This window comes from Triticum aestivum, chromosome 5B, assembly GCF_018294505.1.
Source record: "Triticum aestivum cultivar Chinese Spring chromosome 5B, IWGSC CS RefSeq v2.1, whole genome shotgun sequence".
Classification (NCBI taxonomy): domain Eukaryota; kingdom Viridiplantae; phylum Streptophyta; class Magnoliopsida; order Poales; family Poaceae; genus Triticum; species Triticum aestivum.
In genome coordinates this window covers 244,960,543-244,968,082 of record NC_057807.1, presented here as the reverse complement: position 1 = coordinate 244,968,082, position 7,540 = coordinate 244,960,543, and positions in this window count along the sequence as shown.

The window sequence follows — 7,540 nt, the reverse complement described above, 5'->3', positions numbered from 1 at the left end:
TTCAATAAAGGGTGCTTTATTACTTAAAAGGTTTAAGCATCACCTAAACTCTGCATAATTGAGATGCACACAGCCATAACCAAAACCAAGTTCAAGTTCCCAAAAACTGAAAAAGGCGAAATACATGTAATCATGTGGAGACTGTATAACGCCTGAACTGTAGGAGTGCCAATCCGAAGATCATGCTATCATCCATGTCGGGTAAAAGTAACCCTCTCTGTGGCCTCCAAGCGTGTACATTGCCTCAGTAAACAGGTCTCGACTCTCCAGACGTTGTAGAGACGACCATAAAAGGAGTGTGCTGGTACATCTATAGATAACCTGCATAAGAGAAGTATTTTTATTGTTAAAAACATTATCATTTCTACATAGCCAAAGCGACCAAATAACGGCAAACGCTCCCACCGTGAGAAGAATTCTAAACCTTTATTCTATCCCATGTAACCATTTGCCGAATATATTAGCAACACTACGTGGAGAATACAAGCCAGAAGCTACTTGGATGACCGACCATATAGAACGAGCCAACTTGCAATGGAAAAACAAATGTTTTATTGTCTCATTGTGATGACAAAACACATATTGCGTACTTCCATGTCAATTCCTCTTAATAAGGTTATCTTTGGTAAGAATGACTCCTCGATGAAGATACCATGCAAAGATTTTATTCTTAAGCGGTATCTTCATCTTTCAAATCTTTTTATTATTATCAGCTGGCACCTCTGACTAGATCAGAGCACTATACATAGGGTCCACTGTGAGTTTACCATTCACTTGTAGGCTCCTACAAAATTCATTTGTTCCATGTGATAATTGTACCATGGATAATCGCCATGGTTCCACGAATTAAGTCCGGGACCAATTAAATTTCTTCTCAACATCAAATTGAGGGAAATGATTCCAGAACCATGGCGATAGTATCACCCTTTTGACGCACAATATTGTATAGAGCCGGGTATTGTTCTCGAAGTGTAGCATTACGTAGTCACTTATCCTCGCAGAATCTAATTCTCGATCCGTCTTTAATAGTGAAGGATGTTGGGGAATGTAGTAATTTCAAAAATTTCCTACGCACACGCAAGATCATGGTGATGCATAGCAACGAGAGGGGAGAGTGTTGTCCACGTACCCTCGTAGACCGTAAGCGGAAGCGTTATGATAGCGCGGTTGATGTAGTCGTACGTCTTCACAATCCGACCGATCCAAGTACCGAACGTACGGCACCTCCGAGTTCAGCACACGTTCAGCTTGATGACGATCCCCGGGCTCCGATCCAACAAAGTGTCGGGGATGAGTTCCGTCAGCACGACGGCGTGGTGACGATGATGATGTTCTACCAGCGCAGGGCTTCGCCTAAACTCCGCGACGATATGACCGAGGTGGAATATGGTGGAGGGAGGCACCGCACACGGCTAAGGAACGATCACGTAGATCAACTTGTGTGTCATGGGGTGTCCCCCTGCCCCCGTATATAAAGGAGCAAGGGGAAGGGGGCGGCCGCCTAGGAGGAGGTGCACCAAGGGGAGTCCTACTCCCACTGGGAGTAGGACTCCCTCCTTCCTTGTTGGAGTAGGAGAAGGGAGAAAGAGGGGGAGAGGAGGAAGGAAAAGGGGGCCGCACCCCTTGTCCAATTCGGACCAGAGGGGGGCTGCGCGCCTCCTTCCTTTCATCCTCTCTCCTCTATTCCCGTATGGCCCAATAAGGCCCATATACTCCCCGGCGAATTCCCGTAACTCTCCAGTACTCCGAAAAATACCCGAATCACTCGGAACCTTTCCGAACTCCGAATATAGTCGTCCAATATATCGATCTTTACGTCTTGACCATTTCGACACTCCTCGTCATGTCTCCGATCTCATCCGGGACTCCGAACTCCTTCGGTACATCAAAACTCATAAACTCATAATAAAACTGTCATCGAAACCTTAAGCGTGCGGACCCTACGGGTTCGAGAACTATGTAGACATGACCTAGAACTATTCTCGGTCAATAACCAATAGCGGAACCTGGATGCTCATATTGGCTCCCACATATTCTACGAAGATCTTTATCGGTCAAACCGCATAACAACATACGTTGTTCCCTTTGTCATCGGTATGTTACTTGCCCGAGATTCGATCGTCGGTATCCCAATACCTAGTTCAATCTCGTTACCGGCAAGTCTCTTTACTCGTTATGTAATGCATCATCCCGCAACTAACTTCATTAGTCACATTGCTTGCAAGGCTTATAGTGATGTGCATTACCGAGAGGGCCCAGAGATACCTCTCCAACAATCGGAGTGACAAATTCTAATCTCGAAATACGCCAACCCAACATGTACCTTCGGAGACACCTGTAGAGCTCCTTTATAATCACCCAGTTACGTTGTGACGTTTGGTAGCACACAAAGTGTTCCTCCGGTAAAAGGTTGTTGCATAATATCATAGTTATAGGAACATGTATAAGTCATGAAGAAAGCAATATTAACATACTAAACGATCAAATGCTAAGCTAACAGAATGGGTCAAGTCAATCACATCATTCTCCTAATGATGTGATCCCGTTAATCAAATGACAACTCATGTCTATGGCTAGGAAACTTAACCATCTTTGATTCAACGAGCTAGTCAAGTAGAGACATACTAGTGACACTATGTTTGTCTATGTATTCACATATGTATTATGTTTCTGGTTAATACAATTCTAGCATGAAAAATAAACATTTATCATGAAATAAGGAAATAAATAATAACTTTATTATTGCGTCTAGGGCATATTTCCTTCAGTCTCCCACTTGCACTAGAGTCAATAATCTAGTTCACATCACCATGTGATTTAACACCAATATTCATATCTGTATATGATTAACACCCATAGTTCACATCGTCATGTGACCAACACCCAAAGGGTTTACTAGAGTCAATAATCTAGTTCACATCGCTTATGTGATTAACACCCAAAGAGTACTAAGGTGTGATCATGTTTTGCTCGTGAGAGAAGCTTAGTCAACGGGTCTGTCACATTTAGAGCCGTATGTATTTTGCAAATATTCTATGTCTACAATGCTCTGTACGGAGCTACTCTAGCTAATTGCTCCCACTTTCAATATGTATCCAGATTGAGACTTAGAGTCATCTAGATCGGTGTAAAAGCTTGCACCGATGTAACTCTTTACGACGGGCTCTTTTATCACCTCCATAACCGAGAAATATTTCCTTAGTCCTCGCTAAGGATATTCTTGACCAATGTCCAGTGATCTACTCCGAGATCACTATTGTACTCCCTTGCCAAATTCAGAGCAAGGTATACAATAGGTCTGGTACATATCATAGCATACTTTATAGAACCTATGACTGAGGCATAGGTAATGACTTTCATTCTCTTTTCTATTTTCTGCCGTGGTCGGGCTTTGAGTCTTACTCAATTTCACACCTTGTAACACAGGCAAAAACTCTTTCTTTGACTGTTCCATTTTGAACTACTTCAAAATCTTTGTCAAGGTATGTACTTATTGAAAAAAACTTATCAAGCGTCTCGATCTATCTCTATAGATCTTGATGCTCAATATGTAAGCAGCTTCACCGAGGTCTTTCTTTGAAAAACTCCTGTCAAACACTCCTTTATGCTTGCAGAATAATTCTACATTATTTCCGATCAATAATATGTCATTCACATATACTTATCAGAAATGCTGTAGTGCTCCCACTCACTTTCTTGTAAATACAGGCCTTTCCAAAAGTCTGTATAAAACCATATGCTTTGATCAACTCATCAAAGCGTATATTCCAATTCCGAGATGCTTGCACCAGTCCATTGATGGATTGCTGGAGCTTGCACACTTTGTTAGCATCTTTAGGATTGACAAAACGTTCTAGTTGCATCATATACAACTCCTCTTTAATAAATCCATTAAGGAATGCAGTTTTGACATCCATTTGCCAGATTTCATAAACTGTGGCAATTGCTAACATGATTCAGACAGACTTAAGCATCGATACGAGTGAGAAAATCTCATTGTATTCAACATCTTGAACTTGTCGAAAAACCTTTTTGCGACAAGTCGATCTTTGTAGATAGTAACACTACTATCAACGTCCGTCTTCCTCTTGAAGATCCATTTATTTTCTATGGCTTGCCGATCATCGGGCAAGTCCACCAAAGTCCACACTTTGTTCTCATACATGGATCCTATCTCAGATTTCATGGCCTCCAGCCATTTCACGGAATCTGGGCTCATCATCGCTTCCTCATAGTTCGTAGGTTTATCTTGGTCTAGTAACATGACTTTCAAAACAGGATTACCGTACCACTCTGGTGCGGACCGTACTCTGGAAGACCTACGAGGTTCTGTAGTAACTTGATCTGAAGTTTCATGATCATCATCATTAGCTTCCTCACTAATTGGTGTAGGAATCACTGGAACTGATTTCTATGATGAACTACTTTCCAATTCGGGAGAAGGTACAAATTACCTTATCAAGCTCTACTTTCCTCCCACTCACTTCTTTCGAGAGAAACTCCTTCTCTAGAAAGGATCCATTTTTAGCAACGAATATCTTGCCTTCGGATCTGTGATAGAAGGTGTACCCAACAGTTTCCTTTGGGTATTCTATGAAGAAGCACTTCTCCGATTTGGGTTTGAGCTTATCAGGATGAAACTTTTTCACATAAGCACCGTAGCCCCAAACTTTAAGAAACGACAACTTGGGTTTCTTGCTAAACCACATTTCATATGGTGTCATCTCAACGGATTTAGATGGTGCCCTTTTAATGTGAATGCAGCTGTCTCTAATGCATAACCCCAAAACGACAATGGTAAATCAATAAGAGACATCATAGATCGCACCATATCCAATAAAGTGCGGTTACGATGTTCGGACACACCATAACGTTGTGGTGTTCCAGGTGGCGTGAGCTGTGAAACTATTCCACATTGTTTTAATTGAAGACCAAAGTCGTAACTCAAATATTCATCTCCGCGATCAGATCACAGAAACTTTATTTTCTTGTTACGATGATTTTTCCACTTCATTCTGAAATTCTTTGAACCTTTCAACTATTTCAGGCTTATGTTTCATCAAGTAGATATACCCATATCTGCTCAAATCATCTTGTGAAGGTCAAAAAATAACGATACTTGCCACGAGCATCAACACTCATTGGATTGCATACATCGGTATGTATTATTTTCAATAAGTCAGTAGCTTGTTCCATTGTTCCGGAGAACGGAGTTTTAGTCATCTTGCCCAAAAGGCACGGTTCACAAGTATCAAATGATTCATAACCAAGTGATTTCGAAAATCCATCTTTATGGAGTTTCTTCATGCGCTCTATACCGATATGACCCAAACGGTAGTGCCACAAATAAGTTGCACTATCATTATTAACTTTGCATCTTTTGGCATCAATATTATGAATATGTGTATCACTACGATCGAGATCCAATAAACTATTTTCATTGGGTGTATGACCATTGAAGGTTTTATTCATGTAAACAGAACAACAATTATTCTCTCACTTTAAATGAATAACCGTATTGCAATAAACACGATCAAATCATATTCATGCTCAACGCAAAAGCTAAATAACATTTATTTAGGTTTAACACTAATCCCGAAAGTATAGGGAGTGTGTGATGATGATCATATCAATATTGGAACTACTTCCAACAGTCATCGTCACTTCCCCTTCAACTAGTCTCTGTTTATTCTGTAACTCCTGTTTCGAGTTACTAAATTTTTAGCAACCGAACAAGTATCAAATACTCAGGGGCTACTGTAAGCACTAGTAAGGTACACATCAATAACCTGTACATCAAAATATACCCTTGTTCACTTTGCCATCCTTTTTATCCACCAAATATTTGGAGTAGTTCCACTTCCAGTGACCATTTCCTTTGAAGTAGAAGCACTCAGTTTCAGGCTTAGGTCCAGCTTTGGGCTTCTTCACGAGAGTGACAACTTGTTTGCCATTCTACTTGAAGTTTCCCTTTCTTTCCCTTTGCCCTTTTCTTGAAACTAGTGGTCTTGTCAATCATCAACACTTGATGCTCTTTCTTGATTTCTACCTTCGTCGATTTCAACATCACGAAGAGCTTGGGAATCACTTTCGTCACCCCTTAGATATTATAGTTCATCACGAAGTTCTACTAACTTGGTGATGGTGACTAGAGAATTCTGTCAATCACTATTTTATCTGGAAGATTAACTCTCATTTGATTCAAGCGATTGTAGTACCCACACAAATCTGAGCACATGCTCACTAGTTGAGCAATTCTCCTCCATCTTTTAGCTATAGAACTTGTTGGAGACTTCATATCTCTCAACTCGGGTATTTGCTTGAAATATTAATTTCAATTCCTGGATCATCTCATATGGTCCATGACGGTCAAAACGTCTTCGAAGTCCCGATTCTAAGCCGTTAAGCATGGTGCACTAAACTATCAAGTAGTCATCATATTGAGCTAGCCAAACGTTCATAACGTCTGCATCTGCTCCTGCAATAGGTCTGTCACCTAGTGGTGCATTAAGGACATAATTCTTCTGTGCAGCAATGAGGATAAACCTCAGATCACGGATCCAATCCGCATCATTGCTACTAACATCTTTCAACACAGTTTTCTCTAGGAACATATCAAAATAAACATATGAAAGCAACAACGCGAGCTATTGATCTACAACATAATTTGCAAGATACTACCAGGACTAAGTTCATGATAAATTTAAGTTCAACTAATCATATTACTTACGAACTCCCACTTAGATAGACATCCCTCTAATCCTCTAAGTGATTATGTGATCCATATCAACTACACCATGTCCGATCGTCACGTGAGATGGAGTAGTTTCAACGGTGAACATCAATATGTTGATCATATCTACTATATGATTCACGCTCGACCTTTCGGTCTCCGTGTTTCGAGGCCATATCTGTTATATGCTAGGCTCGTCAAGTTTAACCTGAGTATTCCGCGTGTGCAACTATTTTGCACCCGTTGTATTTGAACGTAGAGCCTATCACACCCGATCATCACGTGGTGTCTCAGCACGAAGAACTTTCGCAACGGTGCATACTCAGGGAGAACACTTCTTGATAATTTTTAGTGAGAGATCATCTTAAAATGCTACCGTCAATCAAAGCAAGATAAGATGCATAAAGGATAAACATCACATGCAATCAATATAAGTGATATGATATGGCCATCATCATCTTGTGCTTGTGATCTCCATCTCCGAAGCACCGTCGTGATCACCATCGTCACCGGCGCGACACCTTGATCTCCATCGTAGCATCGTTGTCGTTACGCCATCTATTGCTTCTACGACTATCGCTACCGCTTGGTGATAAAGTAAAGCAATTACAGGGCGTTTGCATTTCATACAATAAAGCGACAACCATATGGCTCCTGCCAGTTGCCGATAACTTCGGTTACAAAACATGATCATCTCATAAAATAAAATATAGCATCACGTCTTGACCATATCACATCACAACTTGCCCTGCAAAAACAAGTTAGACGTCCTCTACTTTGTTGTTGCAAATTTTACGTGGCTGCTAC